Below are 19,768 nucleotides of genomic sequence, written 5' to 3'. Positions count from 1 at the left end.
TGCTCAACCCCTTAGTGCAAAAGAACGTCATAGTTTATTGCCCCTTGTGATGGCAACCATTATTATACAGTCTATCGCTTTTATTCTTCACCATCACAAGTTCGTACAATGCTAAATTTTCTCTTACACTAAATGATCTCACACTTTTAGAAGCACTTTTTATTGCCTTATTGCACCGATGACAACTTACTTGAAGGATCTGACTCAATCCTTAGGTAGGTATGGTGGACACTTGAAAATAAGATTTGGGTATAAGGTTTTTTTTGGATGCACAAGTAGTATCTCTACTTAGTGTGGAATTTTTGGCTAGCAAAGATAGGGCAAGCACCACATGTTGAAGGATCTATGAAAATATAACTTCTATGTGAATATGAACAAACATAAATCATTAAGTTGTCTTCCTTGTCCAACATCAACAATTTTGGCATATAATATTTTGATGGGGGCTCCCAATCACAAAAGATTTCCTGGATAGTATATCTATCTGTGAATCTTCTCTTCCCTTATTAATTCTATCATGAGTTGCATCATTAACCAATGCTATGTTTGTAAATCACTAATAAATTTTTCTACTTATACTTTTCCTTATGTGGTGTCATCACCTACCATAAGATTAGCATATGATATTATTCATTTATTTCCTTTCTTTTTATTGGAAGATGAAAGTAAAGAAAGCAAAAACTCAAACTAAAACTTTATTATCGGAGAGATACGCGGTTTTCTTGGACTCGGGGGATATTATCGGAGATTCATTGAGAATTTTTCCAAGATCACGAAGCCCATGACTGAGTTATTAAAGAAGGATACCAAGTTTAAATGGACCGAGGAATGTGAGGCCAGTTTTCAGGAGTTGAAGAAATGTTTAGTTACAGTCCCAGTGCTAATTCTTCTGGATATACGCAAGGATTTCCAAGTATATTGCGACGCTTCTCGTCAGGGACTTGGAGGCGTACTTATGCAAGAAGGAAGATTTGTTTCATATGCCTCACGACAGCTTCGACCTCGTGAGTTGAATTATGCCACGCATGATTTGGAATTAGCAGCCGTAGTGCATGCACTCAAGACCTGGAGACATTTTCTTATTGGAAACCGTTGTGATGTATACACGGATCATAAGAGTTTGAAGTACATCTTCTCGCAGAAGGAGTTTGAATCTCAGGCGGAGGAGATGGTAGGAGCTCATAAAATATTATGATATGAAACTACATTATCATCCAGGAAAAGAAAATGTTGTAGCAGATGCCTTGATCCGCAAGAGTTATGTTAATACTCTCATAACCGGAGGACTACCTCAGGAGTAAGTCGATGATCTCAGAGGAATCCGAATGGAGATAGTTCCAGAGGTTTTGTTGCAGCGTTCGAAGTTCAGTCCATGTTGTTGGGAAATATTCGAGAAGCTCAGAAGATTGATAAGGAGATTGCGGAGATAAAAGAAAATATGAGTAAAGGACAGGCCAAAGGTTTTCGTGAGGATGAACACAAAACTTTATGGTTTGAGGATCGTATCTATGTGCAAAATGATCCAGAGATCAGAAAGTTAATTCTTCAGGAAGCTCATGACTCACGATACTCAATTCACACAGGCAACACCAAGATGTATTTGGATTTGAAGGAACGTTTCTGGTTGACAGGTATAAAGAAGGATATTGCCGAGTATGTAGCAGTATGCGACGTCTGTCAGAGAGACAAGGCAGAGCACCAGAAACTAGACGGATTACTTCATCCTTTGCCGATACCCGAACAGAACTGGGATAAGCTTGGCATGGATTTTATCACCGGATTACCTAGGACATGTTCAGGATATGATTCCATTTGGGTTGTAGTAGATCGCTTGACCAAAGTGGCTCACTTTATCCCCATGGAAACCACTTATACGAGTGCGAAGTTGGCCAAGATATATATGACCAGGATCTTATGTCTGCATGGAGTTCCGAGTACCATCATATCAGATAGAGGAACACAGTTCACCTTGAAGTTTTGGAATTAGTTACACAAGACTTTGGGAACCAGGCTAGAGTTCAGTGCAGCCTTTCATCCACAAAGAGATGGACAGACTGAGAGAGTCAACCAGATTCTGGAGGACATGTTGAGAGCTTGTGCGCTAGACTATGGGTCTAGTTGGGATGATAATTTGCCTTATGCAGAGTTCTCATATAACAACAGCTACCAGGATAGTTTGAAGATGGCCCCTTTCGAAGCTTTGTATGGAAGGAGGTGCAGGACACCATTGATGTGGGATGAAGTTGGAGATCGGAAATTGTTCGAATCAGATTTAATAAGAGAGTCTGAAGAGAAGGTCAAGTTGATTCGTGATAGACTCAAGGTAGCTTAGTCCAGGCAGAAGAGTTATGCTGATAGTAAACACAAGGAGGTAACATACGAAGTCGGGGACAGAGCATATCTTCGTGTGTCACCACTTCGTGGAGTTAAAAGATTTGGAGTCAAAGGAAAGTTAGCACCACGATTTGTAGGACCATACCGAGTTTTGGAGCGTATGGGTGAAGTAGCCTACAAGTTGGAATTACCCGAAGGATTGTCAGGAGTTCGTGATGTGTTTCACGTTTCCCAGTTGAAGAAGTGCCATGCAGAGATGGCTGATATTCCTCTGAGAGATACAGTGCCCCTGGAAGAAATTCAGTTGGAGAGTGACCTGACTTATGAGGAGAAACCCATCAAGATTTTAGAGTTCGCCAACCGAGTCACACGCAGCAAGGTCATCAAGTTTTGCAAAGTTTAGTGGAACCACCATACTGAGGAGGAAGCCACCTAGGAGCGAGAAGAAGACCTCCGTAAAGACCACCCACACGTTTTTGCTAGCCAACCCGAATCTCGAGGGCAAGATTCATCTTAAGGGGGGTAGGTTTGTAACATCCAAATTTTTAATTTGGATGTTAATCATTAGGTCATCATATGCATTCATGATTTGTGCATTTCGAATTTTCTTTGATTTGGAATTTTGATCCTAGAAACCTTAAGCAACTCAAAGACCAATCAAGAGAGTTGGAGGTATTCACAAAATTTCATTTTTGAATTTTTCAAAATTGGTAATTGGATCAAAGTGGTTTTATTCAAATTATTTTTCCAATTATTTCAAATTAAATAAGTGAGAGAAGATAATATGACTTCTTCAAAACAGCTAGGAAATATTGGAAATTAAATTTTGAATAAAATATATTTATTTGAATTTTATTTGCAATTTTATTTGGTCGGATTTTATTAAATTAGGGGAAAATATGCATTTAAAAAAATGCATTTAGCCCAGAAAAATGTTCACTTTGTCCAAAATATTAGGAGAGTACGGTGAAAATTATTTTTGCAATTTTACGATTTTTATTTTATTTTATTTGGATTTTTTTCGCGGTGAAATTTTATAAAAAAATAAAAAAGAAAAAAGGTTTTCGGATCGAACTGGGCCGAAGGCCCAGCCGGCCTGAGCAGCTGCCGCCTTCCTCGACGGATCGGGATTCGGACTCGCCGGGAGTCCTGAACCGAGCCGCCACCGGCTTTGCCACTCCACCAACCCGCCACACCCCCCGACCCGCCTTTATAAGGCCGAGGGTCGGCCCCTCTCCTCCCATCGAGCCGCGCCGCCGCCGCCACCGCCGCTAGCCTACGCCGATCCGCCGGAGCCTCGCTTGAGCCGCCGCCGCCGATCCGATCCGATCCGCCGCCAGTTTTTCCCGCAAACCGGTATAACCGCCGAAACCCGCCCCATTTTTTAGTTTCGGTTTTCTTTTTAGATCGGTTTATTTTATTAGGTTAGTTTAATTAGCGAACGTTCGTTCATTTAGATCTGTTAGTGCATGGTTTCGTTTGTTAGTTTCTGTTAGCGAACGTTCGTTCGTTAGATTTTTATTTTTAGTTTTATTTTCGGCCAGGGACCTATCTGCGATTAGTTTTCTTACAGATTAGTCCCTGATCTTTAAACCCTCACAACTTTTTGCTTGTTTACCCAAATCCAACAAAACCAACGCCAAATTCTTCGTCTTGACCCCCTCTCTCCAGATAAACAAGTTGAACATGTTTTTGAAAAGTTAAAATTTGGTTTCAGGCAGATTTTAATTTGAACTTCGTTTGATCATAGTTTGAGTTTCGTAGCTCCGATTCGATTGATTCTTTTTGCAAATTGAAGCTCTTCACTTGTACTTTCTGTTTATATCTTTTCTTTGGGTTTTACCTTTGCATCTTATGTTGGAGTACTTATGTATGCTATTGTTTGTTTACGTTAGAGTACCCAGAGTGCGAAGCTTGCTACTACGAATCTCTAGGGTTTTCCGATCATCAGCAAGGCAAGTTACACTTTGATCATATCTCTTTATTACCCTGTTTTTATGCATTACTCTCAACCCTCAAACATTGCATGAGTAGGATTGGTAACATGTGGGTGTGGTTAAGTAGTTGATGAGGTAGGAACCTATTGTCTTTTATCAACCCCGGGTAATATACGTTATGCTCATATTGCTTAGCCATGCTCGTAGACATGGATTGGTAGGAAAACTTAAGGTGGCTACTTTAATACACATCTGGGTGGATTGGTTGTGGGCACCTGGAGCAATCCATTGTTGCCCTAGGATATCCTGGAGTACCCGTGCGATCATCATATGGCTTGCCACCCATGCTCAAAGGGATCATAAGATTATTCATGGTAGAAACTTCTGTGTGCAGCCACAAACCATTATGATCTCTGGCAAAGTTGAGTAACTTGTGTGACCTCTTATAGTGGTAGGCTAGCAGATGTAGGGGAAAGTAGGTGGTACTGTCTACCTAGAGTAAAGAGTTAATGCTTCAGAAAGACCGTGTCTCGGTCATCCGTTTCTCAAACATCATGTAGTGCGAGAAATACAACGGAGGAGATCGAGTCTTGTGGGGAAAAGTGTGCAAACCTCTGCAGAGTGTATAAAATAACCATGGTTAGCCGTGTCCTCGGTTATGGACATCTTGAGTATATGGTATTTGAATTATTGATTGATCTCATCACTTTACTTAATGAAGTTTGTTGGGTTATCAATTATTTTTTGATTGAGTTGGAGGACCCTTCTCAATAATGACATAAACTTTGTAGTTAAATAAAATCTACTCCTTTTGTTGTAGGAAAAAATTAGCTTCATGCAAATGTTAAACCTAGGGCCTCCACCGGCCAAATATGCATGTAGTGTTAGTCTTTATTGCATCATTATCCTCTATAGTGTTATCTTGCCAGCATATTCCATGTGCTGACGTACACGGCTGCAACGTATCATGTTGCAGAATTTTTAAATGAAGAGTAAGGTGTGATAGGTCATTGTCGTGCACTCAGTTTTGCCGTGGAGTTGGATGGACTCATTTATCTTCGAAGCTTCCGTAGTTATCTTATTTAGATGGCCTTCAGCCATATTATTGTAATAAGTTCTCCTTATGAGACACTCGATGTAATTAAGTGTGTGATTGAACTCTGCTATAATTCCTTGGGTACTGTGTGTGTCAGCAATACCGATCCAGGGATGACACTTAAGCACAGAGACTTCGGTCCATTGGGATCGGGTCTCTACAAGATGGTATTAGAGCACACGCTGACTGTAGGACACGACCACTAGGAAAATCCACAGGATACTCTTCTCTACTCATTTCTAACTCTTCTCCATTTCTACTCTATACATGGCGGACCCAAGGAACAAGTTCACTCAACCGGATGATGACACCCCTTTCGTACGACACTTGAAGGAAGTCACTAGGTACCTGAACATTGGCATACCAAACTTCACCAGAACCTTCACCGCCACTTTACCAGAAGAGGAAGCTAGGAATATTCATGGGGGACCCGAACCTGGAGTGGACATTCGTTCAGAAGATTACATCATACTAGACGACACAGACTCCGACCCTGACAGCGATGATGATTATGAAGACGAAGTTGGAGCAGATATTATGGAGTCTTCCACCGATCAAAATTTCTAGTCGACCACCATATTACCATTAGAGTTCTTCCATGTATATAGTAATCGTTCGTGAGATTTTGTAACGGTAGCTTAGATCGATTGTATGAATCATGTTTGATATTGAGTGGTGTGGAATGAATATGTTTGTCACATGTGTAGATGGGTAGTGGACTATCTCTTTAGACCTCACTCTATTCTATTATCACCCCTCTAAACCTATTAGATGCCTCCAAGACATGACCCTGGATTTGTTTTCCCACCGGATCTCACTCAGTTGATCCAACAGCAGAATTCCTTGATGTGGTTGCTAGTCCAGAGCCAAGGCAACAACAACAACAACCCACCTCCACCACCCTCGGTTGATAACCTAGCCCATTTTCTAAGGTTGAATTCGTCGATGTTCTCTAGCAGCACCGAGCCGCTTGTTGCTGATGACTGGCTCCGCAAGATTGGAAGGGAGCTGACCACTGCAGGTTGCACTGATGCTGAGAAGGTGGGAGAACTACACTACCACTTTCCCCGTGGCCAATGTCACTTGGGATTAGTTTTAGCAAGCTTTCCACACTGCACATGTCTCAACTAGAGCCATAAGTATGAAGAAGCGTGAGTTCCGCAACTTACGCCAGGGGAACCGTACTGTGGTGCAGTACGTAGATGAGTTCAGCAAGTTAGCACACTACGCCCCAGATGATGTGGCCATGGATGCCACGAAGCAGGAGAAGTTTCTGGAGGAGCTGAATGATGAGCTGAGTATGCAGTTGATGGTGGCAACATTCACCAACTACCAGGAGTTGGTAGACAGGGCCCTCATGATTGAAGGCAAGCAACAGCATATAGAGAATCGCAGACGGGAGTACGGACAGGGGAAGTACAACTCTGGAGCTCAGCAGAAGCCACGATTTACCCCGTACTTGGGAGGACACACCCATCATAACCATGGAGGCCATTCTCATAATGGAGGAAGTTCTGTAACGCCCACGATGCGGCTATATCTCCCACGTGTTGAAGCACGACTTAGAGGCATAACCGCATTGTAAGCAATGTCGCAAGTGGGGTAATCTTCACACAACCCATGTACTGAATAAGGAAAAGGAGGTACATAGTTGGCTTACAATCGCCACGTCACACAATGCATAAATATAACATTACATTCATCCAGATACAATCAAGGTCCGACTACGGAACCAAAATAAAGACAACCCCAAATGCATAATGTCCCCGATCGCCCCAACTGGTCTCCACTACTGATCGTCTAGAAAGGAAACGTAGTATCATCCTCAGTCCTCATCGAACTCCCACTTGAGCTCAGTTGAATCCCCTGGAGCGGTATCATCGGTCCCTGCATCTGGTTTTGAAGGAATCTGTGAGTCACGGGGACTCAGCAATCTCACACCCTCACGATCAAGACTATTTAAGCTTATAGTAAGGGTAAAAGGTATGAGGTGGAGCTGCAGCAAGCACTAGCATATATGGTGGCTAACATATGCAAATGAGAGCGAGAAGAGAAGGCAAGGCACGGTCGAGAAACTATGATCAAGAAGTGATCCCAGAACAACCTAGTTCAAGCATAACATGAGACCGTTTTCTCTTCCCGGACTCCGCCGAAAAGAGACCATCACGGCCACACACTCTGTTGATTCATTTTAATTAAGTTAAGATTCAGGTTTTCTACAACCAGACATTAACAAATTCCCATCTGCCCATAACCGCGGGCACGGCTTTCGAAAGTTCAAATCCCTGCAGGGGTGTCCCAACTTAGCCCATCACAAGCTCTCACAGTCAATGAAGGATATTCCTTCTCCCAAGACAATCTGATCAGACTCGGAATCCCGGTTACAAGACATCTCGACAATGGTAAAATAAGTCCAGCAAGACCACCCGCTGTGCCGACAAATCCCGATAGGAGCTGCACATATCTCGTTCTCAGGGCACACCGGATGAACACTACGTACAACTAAAACCAACCCTCAAGTTTCCCTGAGGTGGCGCTGCAAGTGGCTTTGTTTTGGACCAACACTTAGAGGCGCACTGGCCCGGGGGTTTAAAATAAAGATGACCCTTGAGTCCGCAGAACCCAAGGGCAAACAGGCTAGGTGGCGAATGGTAAAACCTAGGTTGGGCCTTGCTAGAGGAGTTTTATTCAAGGCGAACTGTCAAGGGGTTCCCATTATAATCCAACCGTGTAAGGAACGCAAAATCAAGGAACATAACACCGGTATGATGGAAAACTAGGGCGGCAAGAGTGGAACAAAACACCAGGCATAAGGGCGATCCTCCCACCCTTTACCAAGTATATAGATGCATTAAAGAAGACAAGATATAATAATGATATCCCAACAATAAACATGTTCCAACAAGGAACAAACTCCAATCTTCACCTACAACTAGCAACGCTATAAGAGGGGCTGAGCAAAGCGGTAACATAGCCAAACAACGGTTTGCTAGGACAAGGTGGGTTAGAGGTTTGACATGGAAATATGGGAGGCATGATAAATCATGGGGTAGGTATCGTAGCATAGGTATAGCAATAGAGCGAGCATCTAGCAAGCAAAGATAGAAGTGATTTTGAGGGTATGGTCATCTTGCCTGCAAAGTTCTCCGAGTTGACGTTAGCTTGATCCTCGTAAGAGTACTCAACTGGTTCCTTGATCACATACTCATCTCCCGGCTCTACCCAAAGCAAGAACAATAAGCAAAGGGAACCACAATCAACCACGGTGCAAAGTACAAACAACATGATGCAAAACATGGCATGATATGCGGGATGTGATATGCGATGCATATGCATGTTTCAGAAAGGAAAGATTGAACCTGGACTCAACTTGTAAAACCAAGAGTGCCACTGGAAAGATGAGTTTATTTCGGTCGAAATCGATATAAAGATCACCGGAATCGGATACACGGTTTGCAAATGGCAAGCAAAACAAATATGGCACCGATCTGCGATTAACAGCACGAGGCCGTCTAAATGCATGAAGAACAACCAGCTACTGCACTCTAACATAACAACAAATCACATGGCAGTGATCCACTCAAGATGCTTGACAAAAGATGAACACTGAGCTACGGCTAATTCACTCGATATCAGGTTCAAACAAGCATGGCAAAAGTGCAAAAGATAACAGGTTACAGACTTAGTGAAAATAACAACATGTCAGGAATTTAACATCAGGAAGCAATGTTTAGAGCAAGATAACAACATGCTACAGGAAAATATCATGGCAAAGCAAGGCATGGCATGAAGCTACTCAAATCATACAACAAAAGTCCCTTCCTGACCATAAGCCAAAAGGGATCAGAAAATACAATGGCAACCATGTGAACATAGCAACTTTCGTTAACAGATTCAGGCTTGGTAGAAAACTGGAACATGGCAAAACATATTCACGTAGGCATGTTTGCAAGCTTGATGCACTCACCACAAGGCATTGCATGACAAACTAAGCATACACCCAGCAAGTAGACATGGCATAGAAGCTAAAAATGGCAAGAACAACCTCATAGCATGCATGGATCAACTACAACAACCTCGGCAAAATTGCTTAACACGTAAACAATCTGTCAGGAACATTTTATAGCAAAAGTAGAGCTTGATTGAGTCAATCTAGGGTGCTCCATAATTGCAAATAAAGACATGGATGGATAGAGCATATTCATATCTCCAAAACATCCTTACTGATCATGCTCAAAAGAGGCATGGATCAATCTGTAGCAACATGAATACGTGGCATAAAAATATTAACAGGGCAAAGACTTGGAAGATTTCTAAGTCCCTGAAATCAGCAACGTTACGAGAGCTACTTTGCATGCTTGTGCTAATCACCACAGAGATCACAAAAATACATGGAATACACCCCTGTAAAGATGGCATGGCATACCTCAAAACTCATGTAGGGCTCAAGTGCATAGGAGGCACACATTAATCATGGCAAAAATGACAATGTCCAATTACTGCTAAGAATCTGAAACTAACATTGCATAGCATTCTTGCAACACCATTTAGGGCATCAAGATGAACTCAAATGAACATGGTGCAATCTAATGAAATGAAGTACTCATCGAGACGAACAATTTGATATGCTACACGCCCGAAACAGAGCCATGGTTGATGAGTTATGATGCGATGAATAACGCTAAAAATTACTGGAACTAAGGCAAAAGTCAACCTCCCAGATCCAGATCTAGGGTTGCACGCTTTTCGAGGCCCGACGAAGATGTCGCCTGAGACAAGGGAGACAGCGGCGGAGGGCGATTCCGGCGATGGGGCGGCGAGCGGTGACCCAGTACGGCGGTGGACAGCGATGGCGGCGGCAGCGCCAGGCGGTGAGGGGCGCGGCGGCCTCGGGGCGGCGCGGAAGCCAAGGCGACGGGGTGGCGTGGAGGCTGAGGCGACGTGCGGCTTGGCGTCGGGGTCCAGCGACCTCGCGGCGACCGGCGATGGCGGGCGGCGGCCGGAGTCGAGGACTCATCGGCGCGGAGGAGGAAGCGGGCGGCGCGGCGAGGCGGGGTCGCCTCGGGCGAGTGGCGGCGGCGACCGGGCCGGGAGGGCCCGATCCGGACTCTCCAGGCCGAAGGAGAGAGAGGGCCGGCGGGGACCTATTGGCGCGGGGAGGCGGCGCGGGATGTCCGGCGAGCAGCGGACATGTCCGGCGGCGGAGGAGCGGATTTTTAGGGTTAGGGTAGGAAGGGATCCGGGATTTCGGGGGGAGGTCTATATTTATAGGTAGAGGGATCTAGGAGCCTCCAAATTGAGCACGGTTTACGGCCACGCGATCGTGATCGAACGACCGAGATGATGGAAGGGGTTTAGGTGGGTTTTGGGCCACTTTGGAGTGGTGTTGGGCTGCAACACACACGAGGCCTTTTCGGTTCCTCGGTTAACCGTTGGAGTATCAGACAAAGTCCAAATGGCACAAAACTTGACAAGCAGTCTACCGGTAGTAAACTGAGGCCGCTTGTCAAGTCTCGGTCCAATCCGAGAACGTTTAACACCCGCACACTAAAAGAGTTAAAAGGGGGCACCGGAGGACATAGGAGCACCGGAATGCAAAATGGACAACGGGGAAAATGCTCGAATGCATGAGGCGAACACGTATGCAAATGCGATGCACATGATGACATGATATGATATGCATGACAAAGGAAAAAGCAACACGAAGACAAAAACCCGACAATGAGGAAATATCATAACTTAGTGCCGAAAATGGCAAGAGTTGGAATACAAATATGGCAGGTTACATACGGGGTGTTACAACACTCCACCACTACGAAAGGATCTTGCCCCGAGATCTAGGACTGGAAAAACTCCGGATATTCGGAACGGAGGTGGTCCTCGCGTTCCCAGGTGGCTTCACGGTCAGAATGATGTGACCACTTTACTTTCAGGAATTTGATAGACTTGTTGCGAGTCTTGCTCTCAGTTTTTCAAGAATAGCAACGGGGTGCTCATGATAAGACAGGTCTTCTTGGAGATCAATCTCTTCAAAGTTGATTGTTCGGTCAGGAGTCTTGAAACACTTGCGAAGCTGAGACACATGAAACACGTCGTGCACGTTTGCAAAGTTGGATGGAAGCTCAAGTTGATAGGCGAGATCGCCTCTTTTACCATTGATCTTGAAAGGAACCACGTATCTAGGGGCAAGCTTCCCTTTGATACCGAAGCGACGAGTACCTTTCATTGGAGAGACACGGAGGTAGACATGGTCTCCGATCTCGAAAGCCAAGTCACCGTGCTTGCTATCATAGTAACTCTTCTGGCGTGATTGCGCGGCTTTGAGATTTTCACGAATGATTGCACATTTCTTCAGCCTCTATGATCAAGTCATTTCCAAGAAGCTGGTGCTCACCAGTCTCTGACCAGTTTAGAGGAGTACGGCACTTCCTGCCATAGAGAATCTCGAATGGGGCCTTGCCCGAACTCACTTGGAAGCTGTTGTTGTAGGAGAACTCGGCATATGGAAGACAATCTTCCCACATCATACCGAAAGAAATGACACAAGCCCTGAGCATATCTTCAAGAATTTGGTTGACTTGCTCGACTTGGCCACTAGTTTGAGGATGAAAAGTTGTGCTGAAGCGGATGTTGGTGCCCATAGCCTTCTGAAAAGAATCCCAAAACTTGGAGGTGAAGATGCTTCCACGATCTGAAGATATCAACTGTGGAATGCCATGAAGGGAGACAATCCTGGAGGTATATAGGTCTGCCAACTGAGCTGCTGTGATAGACTCTTTGATAGGAAGAAAATGAGCCACTTTAGTGAGCTTGTCGATGACAACGAAGATAGCATCATTTCCATGCTTGGACTTGGGAAATCCAGTCACGAAGTCCATCTCAATACGATCAAACTTCCATTCTGGAATGGCAAGAGGTTGGATGAGACCAGCTAGTCGTTGGTGTTCTGCTTTCACTCTTCTGCAGACATCACATTCATTCACGAACTGAGCAATCTCACGCTTCATTCGAGTCCACCAATATGACTGCTTGAGGTCATGGTACATCTTTGTACTTCCAGGGTGAATAGAGAGGAGTGAATTGTGAGCCTCGTTCATAATGACTTTACGGAGGTCACCTTTAGGAACAACAATGCGATCCTCGAAGAATAGAGTATCCTTGTCATCAAGACGATAGCACTTGTACTTGGGTTGACTCTTGGCAATCCCAATCTTCACCTTCTTCACCATAGCATCAAGAAGTTGAGCCTCACGAATCTGATCTTCCAAAGTAGGTGAGACTTGGAGGTTGGCAAGGAATCCTTGAGGAACAACTTGGAGATTGAGTTTGCAGAAAGCTTCACAAAGCTCTGGTTGGTAGGGCTTGATAATCAAACTGTTGCAGTAAGCCTTCCTGTTCATTGCGTCAGCAATGACATTGGCCTTGCCTGGAGTATATTCAATACTCGGATTATACTCTTGAATCATTTCGACCCAACGAGTCTGCCTGAGGTTGAGGTTTGGCTGAGTGAAGATGTACTTGAGACTCTTATGATCAGTGAAGATGTCCACTTTTCTTCCCAACAAGAGATGTCTCCATGTTAAAAGAGCATGGACAACTGCCGCCAACTCGAGGTCATGAGTGGGGTAGTTCTTTTCGTTGGGCTTCAACTGGAGAGAGGTATAGCCCACAACTTTCTTCTCTTGCATCAACACTGCACCGAGACCTTGAAGGGAAGCATCACAGAAGACCTCGAATGGTTTGGATTCATCAGGAGGAGTCAGAACTGGAGCAGTGACTAACTTCTCTTTCAGGTTGTCGAAAGCGATGTCACATTCAGGCGACCAGACATACTTCACATGCTTCTGGAGAAGATTGGAAAGAGGCTTCGCGGTCTTAGAGAAGTTCTCAACGAACCTTCGACAATAGCTTGCGAGCCCAATGAAGCTGCGGAGTTGCTTCACATTCTGAGGTGGTTCCCAATTCACAATTGCAGACACCTTCTCAGGATTAATAGTTATGCCCTTGGCAGTGATGATATGCCCAAGGTAGAGAACCTCATCGAGCCAAAACTCGCACTTTGAAAACTTCGCATAGAACTAATGTTCTCTGAGTTTATCCAGCACCAATCTCAAATTCTTGGCACCAATCTCAAAATGTCATCGAGGTAGACCAAGACGAAGTCATTTGTGTAGGCGTTGAAGATGAAGTTCATCATGAGAGAGAATGTTGGAGGGGCGTTGACAAGGCCGAAAGACATGACAGTGTATTCATATGAACCATAGCTTGTTCTGAATGCGGTCTTGGGAATATCTTCTTCACGAATGTGAATCTGATGATAGCCCATACGGAGGTCAAGCTTGGAGAATACTTGAGCACCTTTGAGTTGTTCGAAAAGCTCATTGATGTTGGGAAGTGGGTACTTGTTCTTTATGGTCTTCTTGTTCAATGGACGGTAGTCGACACAAAGTCGGTCCGTTCCATCCTTCTTCTTGACAAAAAGAACACCACAACCCCATGGAGAAGAACTTGGTCAGATGAGACCCATACGCTCTTGAATATCGAGTTGTTTCTTCAGCTCCTTCAACTCTTGAGGTCCAAGCTTGTAAGGACGTTTGCAAACAGGTTCCGTGCCATGCTCAAGATCAATGACGAATTCAACTGGCCGGTGCGGAGGCATTCCTGGAAGCTCTTCTAGAAAGACGTCTTGATATTCACAAACGACTGGAATTTGAGAGATGGCATCCAACTCGCCCTTCTCATTGAGAGAAAACAGACGAATTGTATCATCACGAGCGGCAAAGACGATTACATCCTCAGACAAATGTGTCAATTGAATCTGCCTGGCAGCACAATCAAGCTGAGCCTTGTGCTTAGAAAGCCAGTCCATTCCAAGAATAAGATCAATATCCGAGTTACCCAGAACCACTGGAGAGGACAAAAACTTATATTTGCCCAACGTGATAGTAACATCCGGGAGGCAATTGTTAGATGTCATTTGCTTGCCCGGGGACACAATCTTCAACGGGAAAGGGATCTTTTTGGTCACAAAATCATTCTTGGCAACAAAAGGTCTTGAAACAAAAGAAAGCGATGCACCAGTGTCAAAAAGAACTTTTGCAGGAATATCGTTAACAGGAAGGTTACCCATAATCACATCTAACGAGTCCTCTGCCTGAGCTGCATTCAACAAGTTGACCTTGGCATGCTTGGGATTATGCTTGACCACTGCGGTGCTAGCAGATCTCACAGGAGGAGGAGGAGGAAGATGCCTCTGATTGAAGCATTTGTTGGCATAGTGACCCTTCTGCTGACACTTGTTGCACGTGACCTCTGAAAGTGGACGGTGATACAGAGCACTTGATCTGGGAGAATGAGACGAAGTCTTTTTCTGAAAGCCTGGGTTGGGGGGGTGGGAAGATCCATTGCCACCTTTTCTCTTCTGTTCATAAGGCTGACAGAACGGAGGAGGAGGAGGAAACCAATACTTTTGCTGCTTAGTTGCCACTTGAGTTGAGGAAGAAGGAGTTGCATCTCTGACTCGCTTCTTGGAAGCATCGCACCTTAGTTGAGCAGCCTCTTGTTTCAGTGCCATATTGTAGAACTCATCGTACTTCTGCGGCTCAAAAAGCACAAGAGCTAGTTGGAGATCTTCTCTGAGGCCACCTCTGAACTGATAAATCATGCTCTTCTCGTCAGGGACGTCTTGCTTGGCGAAACGAGCGAGCTTCTGGAACATGATGTTATACTGGTAAACAGACAAGCTTCCTTGCTTTAGGTTGCGGAACTCCTCAGGCTTGCTTACGACAACACTCTGAGGAATGTGGTGAGCTTTGAAGTCTTGACGGAATTCATCCCAGGTAATCACACGACCTCCTCTGGAATCTTTGTATTGCTAATACCACTCTGCAGCTTGGTCTTTGAGTTGGAATGAGGCAAACTTGACAAAGTCCTCAGGACTGACGTTGCTGCACTCGAAATGCTTGCAGATATCCACGAGCCAATCATTAGCGTATGTTGCCTCGACACCGTTACTGAGGGTCTCTGGCTGGTTTGCAAGGAATTGGTTGAGTGTAGCAAACTGATTCTGATTGTTGCCATGGCCTTGATTCCCTTGGTTGCGCTCTTGCATGAGTTGCATAAGCATCTGCGTGTTTGCATTGGTAGCAGCCATCACAGCTTGCCATGCCTCCGGAGGTGGAGGTGGTGGAGGCGGTTCAGGATTCTGACGCGTTGGAGGAGCCATCCTAATGAGGGTGACATCCGTTAGCATCTTGAAAGACAAATATTCAAGCTGAATCAAATGGATCGAAATTGCAACATATAGTCTCAACATTCGAACAAGAATGAACGAATGCATTCCGAATTAAATGGTCACACTTCCATAAATTGAGAAGCCACTTATATAGAGGTAGATGAATAAAACAACAAGGTACGGACAAGGACAAATACTTGGTGAGGATTACCCAATCACAAATCAAATATCTGCGGAAGAAATACTAGAGCTACATGAATTCCCACCTATGGAACTCCCGAAATTTTCCCGGTTATGCAATCAGGTGTTGGGGATACAGGGGAAGCATAATATCTCACCCAAAGCTAGCAAATCCTACATCTAGCTGTATCCATCCTTCAACACATAACCAAGAAACCTTCGGAAATCATTTACCTCAACCTTCGAAAAGCATCCGTTATACGAGTTATGGCAATACTCCCGAACTCCCGCCCCAGTACTGGGTGGCGTCGAGGTTATCTCACCAACAACTGCATAAAAGAGATTTTCGATGTCGGCGAAACTCAGGTAGTCCAGAATTACAACGATAAAATTGTGACGACAACACCTCGGAGCTCAACTCCCCGGGACACTGCCACAACCCCTAAATGTCAGGAGGCATCAAGAACAATGTTCTCGTCACAAAACCATCGGAACGATTCCAAGATACCCGTGTGATCCTAAAAAAATAGTGAAATTTCAGAAGAGAAGAGTCAAGATGCCTCACCAGAGCGACGAAGGGACTGAGGAGTAAAAAGAATCCTACTCTCCGATATATATAATCCTAAATGACTCAAAACATTTTTTTCTAGACTCAACAACGCCAGCGATTCGATCAAGCAGGGGTATCCTAAGTCGGGGAAGGCTTTGATTACCAACTTATAACGCCCACGATGCGGCTATATCTCCCACGTGTCGAAGCACGACTTAGAGGCATAACCGCATTGTAAGCAATGTCGCAAGTGGGGTAATCTTCACACAACCCATGTACTGAATAAGGAAAAAGAGGTACATAGTTGGCTCACAATCTCCACGTCACACAATGCATAAATATAACATTACATTCATCCAGATACAATCAAGGTCCGACTACGGAACCAAAATAAAGACAACCCCAAATACATAATGTCCCCGATCGCCCCAACTGGGCTCCACTACTGATCGTCTGGAAAGGAAACGTAGTATCGTCCTGAGTCCTCATCGAACTCCCACTTGAGCTCAGTCGAATCCCCTGGAGCGGTATCATCGGTCCCTGCATCTAGTTTTGAAGGCATCTATGAGTCACGGGGACTCAGCAATCTCACACCCTCGCGATCAAGACTATTTAAGCTCATAGGAAGGGTAATAGGTATGAGGTGGAGCTGCAGCAAGCACTAGCATATATGGTGGCTAACATACGCAAATGAGAGTGAGAGGAGAAGGCAAGGCACGGTCGAGAAACTATGATCAGGAAGTGATCCCCGAACAACCTACGTTCAAGCATAACACGAGACCGTGTTCTCTTCCCGGACTCCGCCAAAAAGACACCATCATGGCCACACACTCTGTTGATTCATTTTAATTAAGTTAAGATTCAGGTTTTCTACAACCGGACATCAACAAATTCCCATCTGCCCATAACCGCGGCCACGGCTTTCGAAAGTTCAAATCCCTGCAGGTGTCGGATTAATGGGCCACGGGTAGGCCAACCCGATCCCCATGACCTTTCAAGACATCGGGGCAGGCTGCGCCCCTCAAGACCACAGGGCGAAGAGCCGCCCCCTGGGGAGTCTACGGCAAGGAGGCCGACTGCCTGCTCACGGCCGAGTCCCAGGGACGACTTCAAGAGAAGCCGGCTTTGAGGAGTCAGCCTGCGACTCCAACAAACCGTGACCTCATCGATAGGGACGGGGCAGGGGCGTGGCTACAATAAAGCCCACTCCCCGTCCCTTACCAAGGGCAGGCATGGCTACAGCGCTCTGTACTTGGGAAGATCTCCCCGCGGCGTGGCACTGTTGCCCAGCCGGCCCTGACATCAGCACCACTGTACCTAGTCCTGCGCCCATGACGGCTTGTCTGTACGGCCTGGAGGCAGCAAGGCCCACCAGCCAGCGAGACCTCGGGAGACGGCGGGGGCACCGCTAGTCGGATCCAATGGGAGTCGGCCCGGGGGAGTCGGCCGAGCCCGGCCCCGGCCCCACGCGCCATTAATCAAGAAGAGATGGGGAGTGGCCACAGTGATCGCCCGCCAGGCGGTGGGGCTGTTGCCACGACCCCATGACCAAGCTTGCATCATCAGGAGCACGGCTACAGTAATCAGCAGCCGGCAAGACCCGCCCGCGGCGGACGAGGCCTGTCGGCTCCGTACCAGACCAGTCGGCGGGCCCCAGCAGTCGGCGGAGAAGTCGGAGGTCGGAGACACTGACGGCTGGGTCCGCACCCAGTCACATTACCATTGTACCCCTGGGGGTAGGCCTATATAAACCCCCCAGGGCACCCATGCAAAGGGTTGGACCCTAGTAGTTCTATACCTCACCAGATAGAGGGAGAGAGCTAGCCTTGCCCTCTCCTACCACCATACACAGCTCAAGGAGCAACCGTGTAAACACTTGACCATAGTGATCATGCGGAGACCCCGCAGAGCAGCAGTAGGGGTATTATCTCCCCGGAGAGCCCCGAAGCTGGGTAAGATTCGCCAGCGTGCATGTCTTCGCCTCATCCCGTTTCCAGGCACCGGCGACGTTCTACTCGCCCCCACCATGATAAGCCATCCGTTGGCATATGTCGCACCAAACCCCCGACATTTGGCGCCCACCGTGGGGCATGGTGCACCGCCGTCCGGAGATCTGTTCTGGACGGGAACCCTTTTCCTCCCTAGCGAGCGCAGCCAGCCAGGCACGCCAGACGAAGTTTGCATCGACGCGCTGTGCGGCGTGGAGATCGCCTACGCAGCCAGCTCCTTGGCCGAACTTGTCGGCGAGGTCCGCCTCTCCGACGAACCTACGTCCGACGCAGGCGTCGGCGGCCCCGAAAACCTCCTCATGGGCCTCCTCGATCAACTCCACGTTTCCGGCAAACCTGCCGTAGACTTGGAGTCCGTAGGCTCCACCGACCCGATGCTGGTCGACTCCAACACCGTGTCGGTCGACGCTTTCCCCTCCAACGTGGTGGTCTCCGACGAACCTCTCCCCCACACGGAGAGCGACGGGAGCACCGTCACTGAGGTGCTGGTCATCAGTCATGACGAGTTCCCTGGTGGAAGGGCGCCCGACTCACTCGGCGCGGCGCTGCAAGACCTAGCTGCGCCCATTCCAAAAGATGCTGACGCAGAGATGCTAGAAGCGTGCCGCCTTTAGCTTGTTGAAGGTGCGAAGAAGTTAGCCAGCATGAGACGCTTGTCTGAAGCTTACCAGCGGGAGATGGATCGCGCTGTTGGAGGCTCGCCGGCTCCGGCAGGGCCCAGCCGCCTTGGCGCGGTTCAGCAGCGCGGCGTAGCCATCGCCAGCCTGTTTGGGGCTAGCCGTCCCGTGTATGACACTCCAGCGGAGAACATCCGAGCCGCCCAGGCAGTGGTGGATGAGCTGGACAATTTCGAGGGCGAAGAGCACCGCCTCATGATGGAGTGAGTCCAGCGGCTCCTCGACGGGGGCGCCGCGCAGAACGAGGCCGGCTGCCGCACGGAGGCGCCGCAGCGGCCAAACGACGACCCGCACCGAGATCAAGGCGCGACGTCTCAGATGCCGACTGGCGGTGCCCGAGGAAGAAAGGACAAGGAGCCGGCTGTCAGCCACAGTCGGACTCGGATTACCATAGAGCGCGACCGAGACGGCCGCCCAAGAGCAGTGGAACGACGAGACGACTGTCCGCCTCCCCCTCCCCGCAAGGAGAGGCGAGTCTCCCCGCCGCCTGTTGACCATCCCACTCTCGGAGACCGCCTTGGCCGCCGAGAGGGAGTTGCGGAGAATGACGCCCGCCACCGGATCGACCGACTTCACCGGTCCCTGGCGCTGGAAGAAGAAGACAAGTTGGGTCCGCCTTGTTTCGGGCCCCGCATTCGGGACGAGCCCTTTCCCAGAGGGTTCACGCTCCCAAGAGACACGCCCAAGTATACCGGCTCCGTGAAGCCGGAAGACTGGCTAGTCGACTACTCTACGACTGTCAGCATAGCAA

Source organism: Triticum urartu, chromosome 7 (assembly GCF_003073215.2).
Source record: "Triticum urartu cultivar G1812 chromosome 7, Tu2.1, whole genome shotgun sequence".
NCBI classification, from domain to species: domain Eukaryota; kingdom Viridiplantae; phylum Streptophyta; class Magnoliopsida; order Poales; family Poaceae; genus Triticum; species Triticum urartu.
Note: the sequence above shows the minus strand (reverse complement) of the source record.